The sequence below is a fragment of the Harpia harpyja genome, chromosome 22, assembly GCF_026419915.1.
Source record: "Harpia harpyja isolate bHarHar1 chromosome 22, bHarHar1 primary haplotype, whole genome shotgun sequence".
NCBI lineage: Eukaryota > Metazoa > Chordata > Aves > Accipitriformes > Accipitridae > Harpia > Harpia harpyja.
The window spans coordinates 14072404-14093458 of record NC_068961.1 but is presented as its reverse complement, the minus strand read 5'-3'; the positions used below and the strand labels follow the sequence as shown (position 1 = coordinate 14093458).

Genomic DNA, 21055 nt, shown 5'->3' with positions numbered 1-21055 from the left:
TGGATGGGTGAGGAAGGTGTTCCTCAGGCCAGCAGTTAAGGAGACCATGGCTGCTATTGCCGCGTTCTGAAAGTATTTACAACAGTATTTAATTTCCTCTGAGATGACCCTGCGTGATCTTTCTGTGTTATTTTCCAAGCAAAAGTATAAATGCTAATCCAAAAGTGTACAAACAAGGGATGATGATCTGGACTATTGTGTTTATAGGAAGTAATGTTCCACAAATGTACTTTGTGAGCATTTTTCTTGCTTTTACTTTGTCACTTCTCTCTGAATTCTTTGGTTTACATTTATGGGTGTAAAATGTTCAAATTGCCATTCATATTCATTTAAATTGTAACTAGTTTCTGCTATGTACTTCTTAAAACTTGCTCTTCCTTTAGAATTTTCTTGTGCTTAGTCAAATTTTATATAGTTTCATAAGTTATAAAACAGCTGCAGTGAAAAAGCAAAGAAATTAATAGAAGAAAATATTGTTTTGCTTTCCTTTGATCAAGGATGACGGTGGCAGATCTGTCTGCAGTATGACAGTGTTCTTCGAGACATAGGTAACATCGGTTAGTCTCTCTTGCCCCACCCTGGTAAGGAAGTGGGATTTAAGGGGGTAACAAGCATTAAATACTGCTTAAACTGTGACTGTGGTCAATATTTACTGATTCTGTTTAAGAACTTGTTTCTGAAGAATGTTTCTTTTTCCTTCCTTCAGTGTCTCTCTACCTCCTTCCCTGCCTTTTGAAGCCTTTAAAAAATAATTGGTAGTGTAACTCTTACATGTGGAAACTCAAATAACTTCAGACAAGCTGATTAGCAGCAAGGTTAGGCAATAGTGAGAGGGGAGAGAGTCATAGTAACTTCTTTTATTGCCTAAAGCTTATAGCCGTGCGGCTGATTTACATTTAGTCTGAACAGATGCCTGCAACACTTACAGTTTGTAAAATTGATGACTTCAGTGAATAAGTGCGTGTTGATTATTTAATTCTGTCTTAAGCAACTGCTCTGTGATCAAAGTTTGTTTGTATTCCTTGCGTGTGTAGGATTTTATTTTTGCAACATAAATCAACACCGATTTCACATTTTCATGTTCTGTTGATCATGTGAAAGCTAGTTCATTTGTTGAAGTGCTGTAAACATCCTTTGTTTTCCACAGCCTAGTTACCATATTGTCTCTTTACATATACTAAAATGATAAATTGATGTGCTGTCTATAAGAGTATTCTTAACTTAGCACTCTTAAGTTCAAAGTATTACAAGCCTTCTCCATGGGGAAAAAAAAATTTAAAAAGGGTGTAAAAATAAATTTAAAGCCACTTGGCAGGTAATTAAATGTCAGGTAGAGAGAAGAGTGGGAATGGTACGTGATTTTGGTAGTCAAGAACTCTTCCATGGTCTGCCCTGCCGCAGGGGACTGTAGGCTTGATGGTTCAGGTGATCTGTTCCTTTCTCAGCCATAATCACTGAGCCTTACCTAATGGTGCTGCAGCAACTCCCTTTGGAAAGGAACAGGCACATAACAGATCATAGACAGATAACTAGTTAAAGTTATTTTTAGTAATTGGCTTGATCCAGTGAAGATCAAGTGTTAAAATTAAATGCAGTGTTTGCTATTGAATATTTAAGGTTTTAATAATTAATTTAACAGAGTATGTGTATTATTTGATCCAATAGAATCTTAGTGCCAAAACTTCCTGATGGTTCGCTGAGCTATCTAGGACAGTATAAAAATACATATAATATGTATCAAAATATTGACTTGAGAGACTATCATTGTTCAGTTCCAATATTGTGTAACATAATATTCTTCTAAAAATTACTAATTATGTAGTTGCTTTGGGACTTTGAACACTGTCCTACTTGAGAGCTATTAATGTTTCTTGTGTGAAAAAGAATTTGTTTCATTAATGGAGAGCCCTAAGTATTATAAATTTGTGTATATGATTCCAGCTTTTTTCCTAATACACAAAATGTTTTTATTTGAATATATTGATATTTTTAAGTCTCATGCCTTGTGCTACACCACTGGCTTTTATTAGAAAGTACATATTTCTAGTCTATGGTAGATTTTGCAAGATTGAACATGTAATATTTTTGAATCTGTCAAACTGGACTGCCAAGGATAAAAGGTTGAAATGGCACCAAAAGGCTCTTACTGGTTTTAGAATCACAAATATATCCAGTGCTAATAATTTGTATTGAATAAGTACAGGACGCAGTTTGCAAGAACCTTTCACTGCTGCTCTAGTGTCTCCCGTTTGTTTTACGTAGTGGCAGAGTCAAAGGGTGCTGAATGCTGTTGAGATTCATGTTGCAGACTGTGGCTCCGTCAGTTGGAACCTGTCTATGTTACTACCTCTAGTTTCATCAATTAACATGTTCTCTCCGTGGTCCAATCCTGCAAACAACTTTGTATTTACATAGCTGTAAATACATGTTGCAGAACTACTCACATGTTTATCATGACAAAAAAATAGGCCATAGTTATTTACTCTGGTTTGAAAATTCTGTAGGTTATTAACTCTGCTCTTTCAAGTTAGTATGAGGTGATAAGCATATTGTTTAAGCAGAATCTGTTTAACGAAGGCCTATGTGTACATATATTGAAAAGTGAGAGAAAGGGGTTGGCGTTTAACAAGTATGCATGCATTTGTTATTTAAGTTATGCAGCTTAAAAGGAAAGACAAAGCATCTTTAAAAAAAAAAACCAAAACACTTTTGAAAGCTTTTCTGCTTCCAGAGTGTATGCATTTGTATTACAAAGAGCTTCATTATTCACTGGTTGGCATAAGAAATTGGTTGTGTGTTGTCTCTTCACTTCTAAGTTTCTGGGGAGTAGCAGGTTGGATGATACGCTTTTTTTCAAAGCAGACTTTAAAAATAATATTATTATTTCAGTGGAAGCCTGGAACAAACTAGACTGACACCTTCTGCTTATAAGAAGAGCACTAAGTGAAGTCATCTTCTAAAAATGCAGCCACAGAATGTAGGTGGTAAGCAGTATCTGTTGTTTAAGACTTTGGTTGGAAAACTTAGAAACACAGAACTGCAGCAGCTTTGTTGACATGATGAATTTCACAAGTACTCATGCTGCCTTAGCACTTGATATGTGGCCATTTAGAATACGTGTATTTATTCTAAGTATGTATCTCATTGCCTAAAGCTGAAGAGCATGACAGAGTTCAATTACCATCATAAACTGTAGTTGACAGAATAGTAACCAGAAACCTTAAGATCGTTTCTCCTTTTTCCAAATGTGCATGATGCATTGTTTGTCTCTGGCATGATTTTGCTGCAGATATCTTACAGAAATAACTGGTTAATAATTTTCTGAAGTGGTACACTCCATGATGATTTGATATAGGAGGAAAATTCTCTAAACGTAGAGACATAGAGAGCAGCTTCTTGAAGTGGACTATGCTTTATTTTCAGGTTTTACAGTAGGTTAATAATGTCCTTAAACACTGAAAGAAGAAGAAGAAGCAACAAGATTAGCATTTTAGTAGCTGTTTAATGATGTTGGTAGCAGGTGGTATATTTCAAATAATAATGTATTTTAGTAGATAAACATTGACATTATTTTTTCTGTCAAGCTGTTGCGAAATGAGTGGTTTGGATTGCTTAAAGAATCACCGTCAAGGGTGTTAGCAAAAATGATTTAATAGGAATTTATAAAAGTGTGACTTCACAGAATTTGATGGCAAAGTTCACTCTATTACTTAATACATGGATGAAACGTACTAGGGAAATCAAGTTAGAATCAAACTAGATTTACTTGTACAGAGACCAAAGATGCAAAAGCGCAAGAGAGAAATATATAAAGGAAAATCGAGTTAGAATTGATTTTTCATGATTTGCACAGAAATTGGGGATGTAAAAAGGGAGGGAAGACCCTCCTGTTGAGTCACAAGGTTCAGAGAAGACCCCCTTGTTTTCTAAACTCCCGTTGGAGCTTAGGTGCGGCTGGATTCACTCCTAGTCTCAGGTTTGGTCAACGGTTTATGTCTAAAGGAATTATGTGTGTAACAGCAGTCTGAGATTCATTCACAGTTTGAGGTGAATCACAGGATTTAGAAAAGGCAACACTTATGCTATACTTGCTATAGGATACTGGGGTTAATTCACACACGCGTGCAAACAGACACTAAGAGAGATACCTACCTTTGCTTTGCTTTTATATATGTGTACTTGTTAAAAGTTCCCCTCGAGTTCAGTGAAAATATTCACATCAAATGTCTTGGCATTTTTCTCAACGGGCGAAGGGTTGAGCCTCAATGAGTGAAGGGTATCAGCCCAGGTCCTGTCGTCAGCTTTTGGCGACATTCCTCCAGTTTTTGCAAACTGGAGAGTTTGCGAGCTCTGAGAGGTGTCCCACTCAGAGGGAGATGCTGGACGCAGCCCACTGCAGTCCAGGAGAGCTCAAAGGGCCCCACTTGGGACCGCTGTTCATAGGTTAGCGAGATGATTGGCTTTAGTCATCAGCAAATTACTAGAATTCCAGTAGCACTGGTACTGTTTTCACATGAGCTACAATTCAGATAACAGAGGACTCCAAGGCTGTTGGGGAATGACTTAAGATTTGGATAAAGAAGGCTCCAAGGATGGCAGGGAACAACAAAAACCAGATAAGGGATGCTCCAAGGCTGTCAGGAGATGACTAATATTCCTGCTTTCGTATCTCCGCCGCCGCTAGGCAACAGGAGTCCTTGGTACGGTCAGTGCTGTTCCTCACCTTAGCTGTGCAAGAGTTCCTGGTACAGTCAAGGGACGCTGAACTTGCCCAATTCATTACACAAATGCTAAGGCCTAACGGGAGTTCCTGAGATCATAGAGCAGCCCAGGAGAGGGGCCACACAAGCTGGGGTTGGTTTGCCCTGATGAAAGCTTTCATGTGCCGTATTCTTTCTTTGCCTGTAGGTACTAATGGGCTGCAGTGAAATGGGAGTAAGTTTTTAAAGATTTAGTAACAGGAGAAATGATACAAGTGCATCTCTGTGACTTAGAACAAGATATCCAAAACTATTTTTGCAATATTGTTACTATTACTTTAAAAGGAGCTAGACAAAAATAGCAAATACAGAAATTGGCTCATAATTCATAAGTTCTAATGATAAGCTGTGCTACTGTAAAATTGTATTGTGTTGTCCTTCATTATCATGAAGGATGAGGAATATAGACTTTTTGTGCCAATTTATGGCAGGAATTTTTGAGGCTTTTTTGGTGGGGGAAGTTATGAAGTCTTTCTGGTACGTATGTCACAGAAGTCGAATATTTGTTAGATATTGCTTGTCTCAGGCTTTTGATTCTGTATCAGCCATACCTCTTTAATGAATACAGCAGGATTGTTTCTGGAAATCTGAGTGGGAAGAAATCTGTTACAGGTCGTCAGATCGCTGGCGTACCGAGGAAGACGAGGGTAAAGAGACAGTGTGCTGAGGGGATTGATTATCAGATGTGTAAAATTTTGTATTGCTCAATATAAAGGCAGAAACTACCTAAACCCCTTTATCAGCTGAGACTGGACATCCAGTGAAGTGTCCCTTCCTGCTTTGTATTAGCATTTAAGGTAAGAGAGTTTGACACCCTTCATCTAGTCTGACCTCCTGTGAACTTTTTTATGCTAGAGAAAGGCATTGGCTCTTGAAAAAGGCGTAAAGTGTAATCTATGTTTTGATAGTATATTTCAATAGCTGGTAATCCCTCTGTTAAAAGTGCATGTCTATCTTGTGATTAGAATTTGACTTCAGCTTTCACTTACAGGAGAAGGAGAGGGGATGGCTCTGCAAAAGAGGCCAGTAGTATCTTGTATTTTCCTGCTGGGAATGCAGAAACTAAAAAAAAACTAAAAAAAAAAAAAAAAAAAGTGTGCTCTTAATATTTTTTTGATGAAATGCGTGGATTGACATCCTAAAATCTTGTGTTATGCCTGTCTTCCTTAGTCCCCTCACAAATTTCTGATTTTCTTTTAAGAAGGAGATAAACCCCTGTTAAGGGTTTTTTTCAGTGATCTACATATGGGTAAAATCCCCTCTTTCTTTGTACAGTATTGATGGTACTTCCAGGATGCATGTCACATTTTGTCACAGTGTTAAATTGGGATCTTGTGTTCAATTCCTTGTCCCTTATGACCCTGATGCCTTTTTCAGAGTCAGTAGTTTGTCAGTCTGCTGTTTTCCCAGTGTTCAAGGTACGGCTTTGTATTCCTTTCCTGGATGCATAACCTGAGATTTGGCTATTAAAAAAAAAAAAAAAAAATTTTAACAGTATGCTTTATCGCCTGTTCCACAACTCTTTATGTGATGGCCCAGTTCTTTTGTTCACCATAGTGCCAGCTTTTGTGTTGTCCGCAAATACAGTCAGCAGTGAGTTTATACATGCTTCCACATCTTTGAGGAAAATGTTGAAAAGTCTTAAACCTGGTAATGGTTCCAGGGCAGCTCTCCAAGTACCTCTACTCAAATACAACTCCCCTTTGACATTTAGTTTTTGAGGTTTTTTACTTAGGTTTTCTTAATCGAACAAATGTATAATCTTACCAAAAAATAGGTAAATGAAAAACCTGCCTACCCTATCCATTCCTGCCCTGCTGGCTTTTCTCTTATTTTGACCTGGGTAACTCGGACTGCTCTGCCTATAAATAACATGGTGGTTCTCCATATACTCCTTCGATGCTGGTGCAACATGAGTGCCCTTCTGGTCTGTTGGGTTTTGGTGCTGTTTCGATTCGCTGATGCCAAGTGAACATCAGTAGTAAACACCGTTCTTCCAGGATCCTTGGTGGGGAGTTGTCCAAGCCTGCTGTTTTTAAAAGGTCGTATTTTGGTTGATTATGATTAAAATTGTCATCAGCTACAAATAAACTACGCTGTTTTGTGCTTCGTAACCCTGTCGAACTCTGTATTCAAATTGAATGGTGCTTGCGACAGTGTCTGCTTGCTTTCTAGCCCGTTCTGGCCAAGTATGTTTAGTATTTTTATGACAGGATGGCTTTAAACTTCCATGGTATGCAGAGGAACTCCTATTTTCTGTCTCCTTTTTGTATAAAAACATGGCATGGTTTGTTAGCTTTGTGCTAAACTATGACCAAAGACACATGTTAAAAATCACATATGTTTGACTAGGCACTGAAAATGCCTCTTCTCTGTAAGTTCTGTGTGATTTTGAAGCAGAAGTGCTTGTGTGGAATTTCACCAATGACAGGTGGAAAGAAAAATGAAAAATTCAAGCTGCATATCCCAGCTTCTCCATCCAAATTTGGATCATATTGAGGACTAGAGCTGGCAGCTTCTGGCAGTGGGGAACTGCAACGGGCAAATTAAAATTCTTACACTAGAGTGGTGTGGGGACTGACTCAGCTGGTACTTGGCAGTGGTTCTCTGCAGATCATCACAGTTGGCTGGAGGCATCTGGACGAGTGTGTCTGTGTGTGTCTCTCTAATTCCCCGCTTCAGCGCGTTCCCTGCGCACGGGAGTGCCTCGCGTACCTCCTGGTTGTTCCCACAGGGCAGCTTGTGAGTAACCTTTCTTCTCCTTGGCATTTGTGCACCGTCTAAAAATAATAGAACAAGCCAGAGCTGGACTGTGACCTCCTCCTACATTCTTTCAAATTACACTCGACACTGCCCGAGCAAGTTAAATCCCTTATTGATAGCAGTGTGGTGTAGGAATTGATTAAGAAATGGAACCCGGACTCCAGCTATACGGCAGTTTTGGCAAGGGTAGCTGGCTTAGCCAGCTCTTGAGCAACTTCAGGCGTGGGCAATGAGTAAGGATGAAGGGACGCTTTTATTAGAAGAGAAAAAATTGGATTATTATCTCAAATTCTTTAGCCCAAGCTTCATAGCTGCCCAGTGGGTACTTCTCAGGCCCATGACATTTTCTTTCTCGAAATCCCCAATGCCCGGCGGCGGATGGTGATACAAGAGAGAATCCCGGTCTCTGCGTATTTTTGTGGGTCCCTCGGAGATGACAAAGCAGGAATAACCGGGCGCCCGGCTCGGGGGCCGGAAGGCGAGCCTCGGCTGACCGGAGCCACGCCGAAAACGGCCTCCCGTCGGCCCCGGCGGGCGGGCGATGCCAGCCGCGCCGCGGCCGCGCCTTCCCTCCCTGTCACTCGCCGCCCTCGCCTGCCTTCCCCACCTGCCCGCCTCCCGCGGCGCGGAGCGGCGGGGCCCGGTGGCGGCGGGCGGGCGGGCGCAGGGGGCCGGGCCCAGCGGGCGGGGCGGGGCCGCCGCTCCCCGCTGCCGTCACGAGCGGGCGGGCGCCGGCGCTCGTCGGGCCGCCGGAGCCGCGGGGGGGTTGCGGGACCGGCGGTTGCCGCGGGGCGGTGCCGGGAGAAGCGGGGCGACGGAGGTAAGCGAGGAGGCTCCCGCCGCGCTCCCGGGGCGGCCGGGGAGCTGCCTCAGCCGCGCCGAGAGGAGGAGGCCGGGGGGAGAAGGTGCGCCTCGGGGGCGGGGGCCGCGGCCGGCGGGTCTCCTGCGGCGGAGGCGGGGGGCGCCGCTGACAGCTGGGGCGGGGGGGGGCAGCGCCCTCGCGCCTTGTCGCCTGCCGCCGCTGAGGGAACGCCGTCCGCCCGCCGGCCCCGGGCGGGCACCGCCGAGCCCCCGTCTTGGGGAGGCCCTGTCACCCGGGGTTTGCTTCGTGCCGCGGCGCCGCTTCGGTCGTCGTCGTCGTCGTTGTTGTCATCTGCAGCGCGCTGCTGTGTTTGACGGCGTCGCTGGGTTTGTCGTTACGCGTTTATCTTTTATTAAAGGTTCGTCCCGAGCGTCCGCGAGACGTGCCGGGCTGTCGTGTGTAAATCGGGGCGTACGAACAGCTGTCTCGGGAAGAGATGCAAGAGGGAGACATCCAAAAAAAAAACCCAAACCAAGGATGATGTTGCCTTTAAGTCGTTATTTAAGGGGGTGCTTGAAAGCTCCTGTGCGTTCCCGTTTCCATGTATTTTAACGAGATCTGTGCTTTTCGATACTAGCCCGGACGCTTCTTTTTATGGCTTTGTGCCACGGTGTGGGTTTGTAGAACAGCGGGCTGGCAGGCCCTGCGTCCCTGAGAAATTGGTGATCCGCCACAGTTGTTGTTGCGGTGGTAGGTGACCCCAAGGCAAGGTGGTGTGGTTGGCACCGTAAGTAGTGCTATGCCCTCCACACGTGCACGCTTTTGTGCTCAAAAAGAGTCATGGAAACACTTGTGTGTGCAGGAGGTCATGTCCTGAGGTGGGATCATCCCTTCAGTGTTGCTAGCAGGAGTTTGGAAGAGTGAAGATCAGAGGGTCCATTTGTGACTGCTGTCTGATGATGCGTGGTGCACCCGTGCCCTTTGGTGAGCTCCGATTTTTCAGCAGCGATGCCATCGTTCAGGGAACAGGAATTGAGGACCAGAGCATAGTGAGCAGAGTGCTCTGTGGAAAGTGATAGGACGTTTAAGAGCATTTAACCTCCCTTAATTTATTCCAGACCAGCTTTTATGATTCCTTTCCCGTGTAGAGAAGCCTTAAAAGGAAACAGATTTTATGTTTAGTTTGGTGCATATTTCAGGTTTTTGCCCATTTATTAACCTAGAATATGGTTGTGAAATATAGTAGTAATGCCTTTGCGCTGCCTTTGCAGTACTGGTGCATCATCGTCCATTTCACCTGGCTTTGACAGAGCAGTGTAAGAACGAAGCTGTAGCTTTGTCCTGGTGGCATATGTTTTCCCCCATACAATGAGCAAAGTCAATATATGCTGGTCAAAGCTCAGCATGGACTGCATGTGCTGCATAGACACTAGAGGGGCTTTTGCCTGGGCAGTCAAGTACTCTCTGTGTTGACAGTAGCTCTCCATCTGCAGGCCAATACCATTCTTTCTGCAAAAGTCTGTAGTATTGAGCTTGTCTGCGTTGGCAGTAGAGAGCTAGCTGGGAAGGTCTTGCTGGGTTACTTCTTAAGCAACAGAAGCAGAAACTCTTCTGTGTTTGTATGCCCTCTAAAGCAAGGGAGGTGAGGTAGCAGAACACTGTTGTCCTGGAAACAAGATTATTTGTTTTCCCTTGAGAAACCACCGTTTGCTAATGCTTTTTTTCAAAAGCTCTTAATATAAAAACTTATTAAGGTTTTTCCTGCTTCTGAAGATTTTAATTCAATGGGCTACCTTGCTTCTAGGAACTCAGAGAATGCAATATCTTGCCAATTTTTTTACAAGTCTCTCTGACTCTCAATGCAAATATTAGGTGAGAGCAAATGGGGGGGGGCATACGTATTTTTGGCAAGAACTTGAAATTCAGTATTCTTAAATTTAGAAGTTCTGGCACTTCCCAAACTTTGAGGTGGATGTGACCTCTTTTATTCACTGCTCCCTGCTGGCAGTACCAAGTTGTTAGCAAATCATTTCAGTACTGTTTTCAAGTATCCCTATCAAGGCTGTATGCATTTTTCTTGATACATGACAACTTTGCTGGTGATTTAATTTATTTTTAATGAGCTAATTTTAACTTAATCTATAGTGGGTGGTAGCTTGTAAAGACCCATGAAGAAACAAAGAACCCTGCCAAAGTGTGGCATGGAGCCATGTGATCTTCAGAGGGTGTTTGGCTCCGTTACTGAAGACAGTGATCACACCTCTGCAGAAACTTACTTCTGTCTCGCTTGCTGTCAGCTGAGACAGAGGGCTGTACCCCTACTAGGGTAGTAGAATTTTTGGTCTTAAGAACTCAGATATATTGAAGGTTGGACATCCTCAGCCATTTCTTAGACCTGTTCAAGTCCAGTCTGGTTGCACAGATGATGCATTAAATGGAAGAAGTTCTCACTGTGGAGTGAAATGACTGCTAGGAGAAATGGCTGCTCTGTTTCCTCTGTTCTGGACTCCTTAATCTCTGTATTATTGTACTGGAATTAGGAAGGAAAATAAGGTGGCCAAGGATCCCCTTTCAGTTCTTGTTTTCCTTGTTAAGATTTAATTCAGGCTTCTGGCATGTGCTTTGTTACAGCAAATTTTAATTACCTAATTGCTAGTACATAAGATGCACCTTTAGAATATAAGAATACCTCTTGGACCCCCTTTGTAGATTACTTTGTTGGAAAAACTTCCCCATTTCTTGCCTGGATGTGGAGAGCAATTGCCTTGCTTAGAGATGAAGTTTGAAACTTCTGCCTGTTGTCCTTGAAGAGAGATAGGAGATCAAATAACACAGGCAGCACAGCTCAGAGCTCTATCTTATGCACTCTTTGCTTCTGCTTGTCACTTCCCTTCCTGTTTCTTTTCTGACAAACTGAATTTCCTCCCTATTGTTGGATTATCTACCTAAATCTCAAACAGACATCCTTTGCAGAAACATCATTGGAAAATGTTGTTGACCTTGGAAGAAGAAAGCTTTGGGGTGTATCTACCTCATCCACACCTGTCAGACAGATAGGCATAGCCTCAAATGTGTTTAAATCACACCTATTGCTGCTTAACCTAATATGATAAGCTCTTTACTATAAATGAAGTTGATTCTTCTAGCTTTCAGATGGAAGGAGGATTTTCCCTTTCCTGCTTCACAGTCACTTCCTGCTGCCGCTGCTCTTGTTCCTTTGCTTCCCACATTCTGTTCTCTGTAGTGGTCTGCTTACTGTAAGCGAAGTGTTGCCACAGATTGGCAGTGTGCGAGGCAAAACCAAAGAACAACCAAGGCAGAGCAGGTTGTGAATGAAGCGTGGACCAAGTGAAATAACAGGGGCATTTGTAAATTAGGGATGTGACTGAGAGGAGGGTGTACGTCTCGGCTGCACACGGTCATAGCTGGCTTTTGGGGTTTGTATGGCACGCGGTAAGGGAGGTGTGCACGAGATAATGGAAGGCAAATTCCCTAGACTTCCCTGGCAGTTACTGTTGTATTTTCCCTGTTTCAGAAACTGGGGTTAATGACATTGCATCAGCCAGCACAGGTGGATGTTGTGCTTCTGCTTCTGTCAGCCCGTGGAGCCAGCCACTTTTCTGTGTCTCACAGAGGAAAGGGAGGTGCCAGCACTGCAGAAGTGTGTTAGCACTTCTTGAAAACAACATTTGAAAGCTGCACTGAAGTGTATTCACTCAGCAAGAAGGCTATCCCTGGCCATTTATACTTCCACCGAGTGTGAATTTCCTGAATTTATGATATTTTTACCAAATATGCAATAAGTAGTAAATAGGGAAATGGAAGTACCAAGGTATGTCCTAACTTAGCTAAAACCATCTTGATGAAATAGGAGAGAGTAACAGAGTTTTCCTTCTAATCTCCAGGCAAGTTGACATCTCAATCTTAGGTGAAGGAGACTTTCTGTGCAGCTTATAATACACAACCAAGGATTTCTCTGCAACTAAGGTTTGTGGATGTGCGGCTGTATTCATTAAAAGTACTCATTACATACAGCAGTGAGATATCGCTAAGACCTTGTATGAAATCAGCAGGATATTTTGAAAAAGACATTGATGTTCTTGAGCTGTTACGTGTAGACCTGGCCCACTCATGACAGTATAACCCCTTTGATGTTCTTATTTCTCACGAAGGCCTGCATCTTGTTTGTGGCCTACTGCTTTGCCGTGCTAACAGAGAAGCCTGTTGTGTGAGAGATGATGCTCTCTAAATACAGCTCTGTTCTGCCAGCTTGTTGCAGACAGAACAGATTTTATAGAGGAGATAACTGAGTGAGGTGAAAAGGAGTAGCATCGTAGAAAAGGAGTGTGGGTATAGAGGGGGAAAGTGAAGGGAAAAGAGCAGGGAGGATGAGAGAGTAGGTGGGCCATACAGGAAAGAGGAGAGAGAGTGGTACAAAAATGCATCCAGTGTTTTTCTGATCTGTGTTTCGTAGCATCTGCCAGTGGAGCACTTCAAAGTTGTAGTTTCTGCGGAAAACTGGAGGAGTTCTGAACCTGTAGCTCCAGCTGGGGTGTGCTTGGGGAAAATGCAAAAGCAGGGGCTAGGCTTTAGAGCTGGGCTTCCCTGGCAAATGCATCCTGAACCTGAGCATATGGGAAGCGAGTGGGGCTGTGCCACTCTGAATGAGAACCTGCAGAAAAAGGCCTGGTATAGGGTTTGCGTGCTGCTAACTCCCATTGCTAGATAAGATGCTGTAAAGAAGTTGGGGTGATCTGCTCTCACAAGCGTGTCTATTTTTGTCTTGCTTAAGAAAATAATATGTTTTACCACCCATCTAAACTTTTATAAGAATAATCATTCTTTCCACCATATGACTGATTATAGGAAGTGTGTATGTACAGATGTTGCAAATCTTTGGAAACAGCACACCTCAGTTCCTTGGGGCAGTTTATAGCTAAGGTACTCTTACTGCAGTGTAGCAAACTAAACAAACTACAAATAAAATCAGTGCCTGCGAATGCCTCTGCACATGCTCAGTTCCTTCCTTTTTTACAAGGCTAAGAAGTCCAGATTAACTCTGTGCTTGAATAGCTGCTTTACCTGGCGGTACCCTGCTGTATCACTGAGTTTTTTGTAACTTCCTTCCAGTTACAGAAGCACGTGCAAGCGAAATGAACTGTGCTTAGAAAAAATTTGATGCCTGGAATTTCTCCTTGCAACGATTAGGACAAATCTCTAAGGTAGAAATTATGGCTGACAGTGGAGGCACAGAGGATACTGGATTTGCCGAGAATTTGTTCTTCCACTCATTCTCTGTCATTAAATCTGTTGTGTTGGGGAAGGTGGAGTGCTGGGTTTACTGCTAGGTTTAGGTGTTGGATCTTTCTATAATTCTGGTTTGTGTTTGTTTCAAGCCTTAACCCTTGGCAGTCTGAAGCCTGGATGCAGGCTTTAGAAGAATTTTTCAGAAATTGTCCAGTCTTTAAGAGTTATAAGATGACTTTAAAATTAAATTGCTTTGTATAAGGTGTCTTAAAAATACTTGCCTTCTTGGAATCACCTCTCTTCTTTTTCTAGCTCTTTTTCTACATTTTCTCTGTGATGACCTGTGTTAAGGGAATAGTTTTTTGTAGTTTGCTCAGCCTCTAATTGTTCATGGTGCTCTTTTGAAAAACAACTTATGGGGTTTTTTTCAGTGTTGCTCGGAATAAAGTAGTTATTGATAGACCCTCTAAAGATATTTTTTTTCTCCCCCCCCCCCCCCCCCCCCCCCCCGATTTCTCTGTGCTTCTTGCTGCATTTTGTCTTGCCACCAGCAGTTCTTTTGATCCTATATTTTTTTACATTCGCTAGGCTGGAAATAACTGCCTTCCACAGCAGGGCAGGTGGAACGAAATGTGTGCCTGCGCTTCAGCAACTTTAGTGCAAAGTTCAGCGGCCTAATTTAAACTGTTGGTTTGACATTTCTGAAGAGCGTTCACTTGATCTGGTCCATTGACTTTGCTTGGGAGGCCATAAACTTTAACAGCAGCATAATATCTTCAGTCACCAGAGCTACTTGCCGAGCTCTGTGTGCCATTTTTCTGTTATATTTTTACCATAAAGTGATAAGTATTAGTGCATTGTTAATTCTGATAGCAGTTCTGTAAATATCAGAATTTATTGAATATTACAGCATTTGCTTAAAAAAAGGTGCTTGTGTATTGTCTTGTAGAAGATGCTACATATAAAATGTAAAATCTGGGATCAGTCTTCCTGTCCAGGTCCAGAAGTCTGTAGAGCATTTCTCAGGTGCTTTGCGAGTGTGGACATATCTGCACAAGAGCATTATATTGTGGATATCTTATCCCCTCCAGTTTCTATGGGTCACTTTTTTAAGTTCAAAATTGTGCAGTATCACACAGAAAGATACAGCAACAATTAATATGAGACCAGTAGATAATAATATCAGTAGAAAAGTCATGTATGTCTAGCCATGTTTAAAAGCCGGTGTCACAGCTGGAAGCTAGGAGGTAGTGTTGCGTGACGCTTAACTCCCTGTGGACTTGTGAACTTGCTCTGCTGTCCAGTCGCGTACTTCTAGAAACATGGATGAACATGGTCCTTGATGTTTTCTAGTGATGATAACTTTTGCTCCCAATGTGCGGGTGGACCATCTGTCATCATTTCTGGGATCAGGGGAAGTGTTCGGCACTGTTGGTTCCATGCAGTGCTGCCCGGTACAAATAAGACAGCTACAGGCATGAAGACAGCATTTTAAACCACAAATGACCTACACTGCTGACAAAATAGCTGTCTTAAAAGAGCAATCCATGTAACCACAGTTTGGCCTCATGGATTCCAATTATGCTAAATCTTTAGTTAGATGATCTACTTTTCTGTGTAGGATTTAATGCCCAGGAGGGGCCTAATCTGGGGATGAACTGTGCAGTAAAGGACATCGGTGAGTGTAACAGCTTTATTTGTTGCAGAAATTGCAAGTTGTACAGCAATCAAAGCAGGGAATTGAAGGAAGAGGAGGAGAAGGTTATTTTCTAATTGAGAGCTGCATCCTTCCAGAGGCCTGGGATGCAACCCTACCACTCCCCACAGTTCCTGTGTGGTGCAAGGCAAGTCTTTAAAAATTGTCCTTTTGCCATTGGTCAATACAATATTTCTCAGTTTTTGGGTGCCTGATTTAAGATCTAATTTCAGTTTTACGGAACTGCTAAGTCCTCCCAGCTGTTTCTGCATATATTATGTAAAAGACTGTATACTTCCAAAGTTGAATCATGGATATCTCCAGTTGGGCACCCCAAGCTAGTTGATACTTTATTCTTTCTATAGAAGAAGGCTGCTTCTCCCTTTAAGTTGGTGTCCAGTACCTCTCCCATTCCCACAGCTGGTTCCCAGCCTCCTTGCGCCGGCTTAGGCTGCCCCCCTTGGTTTTCCTCCTTATCCTACTTGTACAGTCTCTTTGGTCTGCCCATACCTGTCTGCTTCCCAGCTCTTTATTGCAATGATTCCTCCCAGCCAAGTAATTTCTGACCTTATTTCTACCCCCAGACCTTCAGTCCTGATCTTCTGACACCTTCATTTTTTTAAGCCAGCTTTGCAAGTATTGCTCTTCAAATCTATTACTTCTCCTACTCATTCAGTTTGGCCATTTTTTCCCCATGCTTTTGAATTTGATATTTCTTTCTTATTCCTGAAGGCTTGTCCTAGAGATAGAGGTTCTGTTGGCCCAGGTCAATGTTCAGCCAAACTGATGTTGAATTATTATTGAACTGTTTTCCAAACCCCTTGGGCTGGAGCAGTGAGCCTGCCTGTGGGGCAGTGCATGTGCAGTCAGGGCACCTGTGGAAATCAAGAGTATTCAGTTTTTTGGCATCTTTGGGATTTTAGTTGTGAGTGAATCTCTACTGGATCTTTGTTTACTGTGACTTTTTAAAGGATTAGGATAGAAAGGAGAGACTGCCAGGTTTTGTTGTTTTTGAGATTTATGCAAAACACTTTTCTTTTAGCCCTTACTCTTGGCAGTGGCTGAACTGTTTTAGCTGAAACTAATGATTATTCTTTAAAATTCAGTCTAAGGCAAACACTCAGCATGAAAAATTTCTGGGCACACACTTTGTAAGCAACTGAAAACAGTAGTCTTTTAAGAAGTGGTGTTGAGGAGCCATAGTTGAGTAGTGGTGCTACCGGTCCCAGCTTCTGATTGCTTCTCTCTTGCTGAAGGATTATAAAGTGCTTTACAAACTGTTCATTCACGTCATGTGAACCTATGTATCTCAGCTATTGTGCAGTGACACAACAGCATAATGTTTGACATGCAGTGGCATATAAGAGGTTTTTAAAACAATGTGGGACTAGTGATGGCATGTAAATGACTTGTCCGTTAGAAATGGGGGAAAGTCTTGTGTAGCAAGGAACTGCTTTCAGTGTAAACAGAGACTTTCCTACTCTTCCCCTTCTGGTAAGAGTGGTGGCAATGTTGAAGTGCATCTTTGCTTTGATGTATACCAAAACTCTCTCCCCAGGCAATGTACCTTTCCCAAACAACTGTGAGGAAGCATTTGTTGAGCACTAACTCAAAATATATGGGTGCTGCCATCTAAATTGTCTGCATTACTTAGGGTTTTTTTCATCAAGTAATAGACAAACTTCATCTTACCAAGTTTGCAAGACTTGAGAAAACTACATATGCTCTGATTGAATCTTCTCTACAGTATGTTTCTTTTGGCAAGAACAGATTACCCAAGAATAGTTATTTTTTCCTGTTAGTTTGACCCAATCTATATTTTAGTAAAATTACCCTTTCCAAGAAGTATCAGTAAGAACTGGATTTCTGCTAGAAGTACTAATGGCTATGGTAGCAGTGCCTGAGACACAGGCTTCCAACATGAGCTGTAGGTTTACTGCTTCACTTGAGCTGGAGATGAATATGGAACAAGCCTTGTTAATTCTTCATCAGGTTCTCACATAGCTTTCTATCTTTGTGATTTCTGCGTCATGGTGTCTGAAATGTTCTGTACTTAATATATTAATGGTAGGTTACAGTTCTGTGTTCCCAAGAGGCTTTCCAGCTGGGAGCAAGCAATCTGTTATGACCAGAAGGTTATATACTCTATAAAAAGAGAGCACAGCAAAATACAGTCAGTCAAGAAATCTATGTGAAAGCTCCTATAGTAAGTGAATCTGCAATGAGAGTTTTGGATGTGTGTGCTTTATTCAATTTTGAGAACATTTCAGATTAAATATCTAATTAATGTATTGAATGAACAGGCCTACATAAAATATTTAGCAGTTCTGTTGAATAGCATAAGTAGCCCAATTACGGTAGAGTGGTAAGTATCCAGGTGCTGTCAGAAACTGGGAACTTCAGCACCTTGCAGGCTTGGATGTGAACTGAGCAATTGTATTAAAATCTCAAAGGTAAAATGAGCACGCTGCTAAAAATGGACTGGCAAGATGTAAACAAAGCTATTAGAAGTCATCACGGGCTCACTGTTGGCTCTTTGTACGTGTACTGTGCTGCTTGTCAGTGAGTGCGTAATGCCTGTTACTTCTCAGCAGGATAATATTGCCCTGGGAGAAGAGATGCTGGTGGAGTGGAGGCTTCTGCTCTGCTGTGTAGAAGCAACCTAGCAATTAGACTAGCTGCTAAGCACAGGGAGACTGAGACCTGTTCTAAAAACACTGCTCTCCAGTCCTCGCAGAAAGCAGGTACGTGGGGAGACAATTAGTGGAGAACAAATTGTGAGGATCAGTGTTTTCCTAGTGAGATTTCCCTTCTCAGGAAAAGCAGTGAAAAATTCTGGTGTTTTGTTGTGTAAATGTCATGTCTCACATGGATGTTTCAGGGGCTAAAGACCTGGCATAAGAACAGAAATTCCTTATTTCCATGGTTCTCTTATGTTGCCTCCTTGTTCTGTTTCCCTCCAGTTGCTCTGAAAGGACAAAAGCAGATTTTGCCCCTTACCTCAGAGTTAACTTAGGGTCCTGCAGCTTGCAAAGTAACATGTTAGTTCTTACTCTTGGAACAGTAGAGCACTGTTGTATTACCATCTTGCTGTAGCAGTCCAGGGTTGCTTTGAACATCTCCTGTCTAGCTTTGGAGTGTTAAAATCCCCACAATGTGTTTGCTCTTGGGGTTTCTGCTGCTGTGTGAAGAAAGAAGGCAAGCAACATAGTCCTCTCCACTGATGTGTATACGAGCAGGATAGTTCATCCCAGGAGTTATCACTGGAACCTGTCTTCCCTTCCACACCGTGTCTGACAGGTAGGGGCTGGAGAGAGAAACAGGGGTGCAGTAGTTCTCCTGCAGGGGTGCTCCTGAGAGCTTTCGGTCTGAGGGCGGAAATTTATTTTGCTGTAAGTGCACCTTTTTCCCCCTCCCGTTTCCTACTTCCTACTCTGGAAATTTGCATTTGGGACAGGCACCTGGTGAGCTTTATGGGTGAGGTTGATAAGAGGGGAAGGTAAATAGTTCTTTGAAACTGTTTGTGAGAATCCAGTGAAAGGTTCTGTTAGCAGAAGGCACGGTGGTCATGTCCCAAGTAAAATAAGGTCATGAGTAATTCTCTCTTGAACAAAGGAGGTCGTGAAGCCTAACTTTTACAAGCAGCAGTTAAAAAAGGGTGTCAGGGAATGTATGTGGCCGTAGTATTATCAACCTTGGGCATTTGAAAATCACACGAAGCCTTCAAAATCCTGAGGGTTGTTGAAATAATCCTTGCCATAGACTTCATATTTGTCTCCTAGTTTGGGGAGCTTTTAGGTAGCTCCCAATCTTGATGGTCCCCATTCAATAATATTGAGTAATATAGCATGCTGTGTGGTCACCTCATATTCTGTTCTTCCTGAAAACCCTCATGTCTTTAAATTTTTTGTGCCTGTGAATGGTGCTGAAGAACTAACATATGTCCCGGCCTCTTTACGAGTTGACTTGTAAGGCATGTTTGCAAGCTCTATTCTGATACTGATAAGGTGAAATGTTTTGTCTTTCCTATGTGTAATACATGCTTCAAGGACCTGAGACTTTCAGGAAAAGGGTGAGTGTTGTGAGACTTGGGTAAAATAGTCATAAGGAACAGTGATTCCTGAGGGAATAATTGTTGGAGGTTCTACAAAATCTCTGTGTTTCTGTGTTTCTCTGAGGCCCTTTACAGTGGTTAGGAAGATCGGCAAAACCCACTTGTACATGGGCTTCTAAATATGTCTGGATTTGTGTAATTGTATATGGTTCATTGTCTTAGGGATTCATGGTGCAAAATTATGCACAGGATGCCAGATTGATGCTGACATCAGTATCTATATGTATTGCATCTACCTGGAATTTTTTGAAAGTGAAGAATTAGTGAAATGCAAACAAGTCCATTTTGTGGTGTTTCTGCAGCAGAGCAGTATCAGGAGCTACACAGTTGCTGGACTAGAGGTTTTGAGCCAGGTGTTTTCATGGGAAGCATTTAATTTCAGGCTGCTACTGTAGCCAGTACTGTGACCCTCCCTGTCATGATGAGTGCCCACCCAGAAGCATTCTGAGGTTCTGAGAGCACAGTGTACTCCAGTAATTTCCATCTGGGACCTGCTACTGAGTTTTACAAATTAGAGCTTGCCAACAGTTAGTCTAATTTAAACTGTGATGTCTAAGGATTGGAGGAGGCAAGAAGTGGTAAAAATCCATCTATATTCTTGCCCTTTTTTTGGTTTATTGTTTAGCAGGTAGGTTGGAGAGCCCATGAAGACATATGCCTCGAGGGAGGGTAATGTTGTGTGGCTGTGGAAGGAGGAGAGCTTCAGTTCACCTAAAAAGTGTCAAGAGCTTGGGGAATGAAAAAGAAAATATAAGTGTTAGTTCCCTAAGTAGAAGGAAATGGGAATTTTTTTCCGTGGCTCCTTTTTCCTCATTGCTGCAGTTATGCTTGCACATTAGGGTTAGACTAGAATTGAAACCATTTGGAACAGTGAAGCCGTGAAGGTGGCAAGAGATATATCTGAACAGAAAGGGTATTTGCAGAGCACAAGTTGAGAGGCGTGGGCTGTCTGTGAAAGTTTGTCAGGATTAGGAAAAGCTGTATATTTGAGTTCTAGGCAAACAGACTTTCAAGGACCTTGACATTAATTTATAGAGAGGATAGGGAAAATATCATTTATCTGTCATTATTTTTATGATGTAGCTCATGGGAAGGAGATGATGAAAGACCCTCTAGAACTGTGATTGAAGATCATGAGAGCATAACTTAGAGAACTGCAAGAATCAAGACCTGAAAAAAACAAAACAAAAACCCCAAGAAAAACATCAAGGAAGGGGAACTAAGAACTCTGAGGGAACTTTGGTACTACTGAATTAACAGAATTAGCAGTCAGAAAGTGAAAGCACCCAAAAGTCTAAAAATTGGGAGATTCACATTTCTCATAAAGAAAATGAAAGGAGAAGCAGCCCTCTGCACAAGAAATTTTCAAAATACCGAACTAATGCTTGAAAGGAGTACCTTCAAGGCACTGTGTGAGTTAGAAGGTCCAATACAGAGGCCGTGTAGAATTTTTGAGTGATAAGAATTTGCTGTACTTTCAGAATCAGCCTCCTCAAGCGTAACAGGAAAAAAGAAAACCTGAAAGTGAAACATGAGGTTACCATACTACAGATGCCTAAATCAAAGGAAACTATTAATTGCAGTTGTTGTGTATAGAAATAATATTTCAATTTGCATGGTTATTCTAAACTACACTGTCTCAGATGCATTGATTTTAGTGATGACGATTACTA

The 21055-nt window shown here is 42.3% G+C and overlaps 1 protein-coding gene across 9 annotated transcripts in view; it reads left to right on the top strand.

The window, feature by feature from the left end:
• Positions 1–8214: 8214 nt before the first annotated feature.
• The window catches only part of INPP4A (inositol polyphosphate-4-phosphatase type I A), a 130409-nt gene continuing 117568 nt past the window's right edge, over positions 8215–21055 (top strand). For 5 of the 9 annotated variants that reach the window (XM_052773568.1, XM_052773566.1, XM_052773559.1 and 2 more), the window contains exon 1: positions 8216–8343. The gene's annotated coding sequence lies outside the window, so the exon portion shown is untranslated. Of the gene's footprint in view, positions 8344–21055 lie in introns of all 9 variants that reach the window. The other 4 variants (XM_052773558.1, XM_052773557.1, XM_052773562.1 and 1 more) reach the window with 1 other exon arrangement.